Here is a 2,372-nt window from a genome sequence, read left to right as displayed (position 1 = left end):
GGTAGCCGTAAGTAGGGCTGCAGACGCCGCCGTGGGCACATGGGGCAGGCGATGGGTCGGGATGGTCAGTGGCCAGGAGACCTGCCTGGCCGCACAGCGAGGGGCTGCTCCGCCGCTGCCCTCGGCGTGGGAGCCGGAGCCGCGCTGTGAAGGGGGATTTGTTTAGCCACAGTTAACTTTCACCTAACCAGCTGTGAACGGCGAGGTTTTTCTGCCTGCAAACTGTGGACTGTAAAACTAAGCTGCATCCTGATTTTCCTGCTGTTGGGAGAAGCTGTTTGTAGGCTGGTGGCAGGGAGGTGGCTGCTGTTTCACTCAGAAAATAATGCAGTTTGGTACTTGCTGTGAAGAGGTAGCGGGGAGAGCAGATTCAGAGGTTAGAAATCACAAAGGACCGTGGATCAGTGACCCCCGCGGGGATTTCTGGCCTCATTTCTGACATGTGCCCATTTATTCGGAGCAACAAGGGAATCCCTTACAGCACCGGAGCGTCTCTGTGCTTGTAGAGGGAGGGATGCTAGCCTGTGGGACACACACCCAGCACATTATCTGTGCGGGGCCATGGTGTGGATCTGTCCTTAGGGCTCTCGGGAGCTGCAGGGCTGCCTAAGGCTCCTCTTCGAACCTCAAGCAAGGGCTTTACAGAGCACGGTAGCAGAAGCGGGCTCAGAGACTTGCTGGCATCCAGCTTTCCAAGCAAATATTTTAAAAGACAAAGACTTGGGATAAAAAAAGAACTGCTGTGCGGTGGTATTCTCAGGAGGCATGGCAAATTCCTCCACCTCGGAACTGAGTGTCTTCCTCCCCTCTCTCCAGATTCCCCTAAGCAGCTGGTAGCAAGCCGCAGTGGTGAGCTTTCACGTGCACGTAAAGCCTTGGCCCTACAGGAGTATTTGGGAAACGTTTCCCTTTCCTTGGAAGGCATAAATAGTTCTGCAGAACAAGAGCCAAGTGTAGCTGTGGGCCCAGAAGCAATGCCCTGGGTGCTGGGCTGGTTTCTCAAACTAGAAGGAAAACATGCTGGGGTCAAGTAAGCAAGAGGCAGCCGTGGCTGCAGCAGTGCAAGGGTGAGGGGATGCTCACGGAGTGGGGATGGCTCGACGGGGTGGCAGAGACCCTCAGAAGGTTGCAGCCCCTCAGGCTCTGGGCTGTTTACCTGTGGCAAGGTCAGTGCGCCTGGCTTGGGTAGCTGTGGGGCAGATCTTGTCTGGAAAGGGCCACCATGTTAATGTGTGGGCACTCAGCTGAGAAACTGTCAGAAACTTTCTGCCTTCGTGAGGGATGGTGTTTGGGACAGAAGGATGCATGAAGAGATCCTGGATGTTTGGATTAATTCATAATGCAGATGTAGGTTGAATGGCCATTTACAAACATGGGTGCACCAGTAGCGCTTCACATACCTCAAGCACAGAAGAGGGCATTGAGTCCTCCAGACATCATTCCACACAGATGTACAAGTCTCTCATGCCATCGTTTTCAGGGACGCTTTTCAGAGAGTGTGGACTCGGATGTCTGAAAGAGCTGAAGACAATTCAATGTAGTCCACAGTGTAGGCAGCTTGGTCATCAAGAAATGAGAACCCAAGAATGTCCCTAGTGATGCATCTTCCAACCAGCCGGTACTCCTGTGCTCAGTGGCCAGTTCTGAGCAGGTACACAGGCACACAGTGAGCTAGAAGGCAGAGCTTTGCTTTTTTCCTTTATCCTCTTATTCCAAAGAAAATTAAATCTGCTTTTGAGCCCACTTGGAGGAATACCCACAGGCACACAACCCTGCCCCATAAGATGACTATGGAAAACATTTTCCAAGTTGCTAACACAGGAGGAATACCCACAGGCACACAACCCTGCCCCATAAGATGACTATGGAAAACATTTTCCAAGTTGCTAACACATCCTGATCTCCCACATTTCAGAGTCAGCTCCTGCTGTGCATTAATCCTCCAGCCTGGCTGGGCAACCAAACAACAGCATTATTCCTATTTCACACGAGCTACACACAAAGAAGATGATTTTCCTGGGCTCCTACAGGTCTGTGACAGAAGCAGGGATGAATCTGCAAGTTCATAAGGAACAGCAGAAGCTTCAACCCAGCTTTTTGTTTGCGTTTCTATGTCACCCTATCCTGGTCTCTCCCATTTTCACATTCAAAGCCTGGAGCCAATTGTTTCTCCACTCTCCAACATGAGCAGTATATATGGTCTGATCTAGAAAACAAATTTTCCAACACAGTATCCATTTCTTAGAGAGAATGAGAGAAAAAAAACCACCCACACAAATCCATGCTTCTAGTAGTCTCTAGCCCATGACTAGAAAAAGCCGAGTTGTAAGGGAGCTGCTCCCACGGCTTTCCTGCGCCAGCCGGGGAGAAGG

Source organism: Buceros rhinoceros, unplaced genomic scaffold (assembly GCF_000710305.1).
Source record: "Buceros rhinoceros silvestris isolate BGI_N320 unplaced genomic scaffold, ASM71030v1 scaffold8531, whole genome shotgun sequence".
Taxonomy (NCBI): domain Eukaryota; kingdom Metazoa; phylum Chordata; class Aves; order Bucerotiformes; family Bucerotidae; genus Buceros; species Buceros rhinoceros.
The sequence above is the reverse complement of the archived record's forward strand: the minus strand, read 5'-3'. Positions refer to the sequence as shown.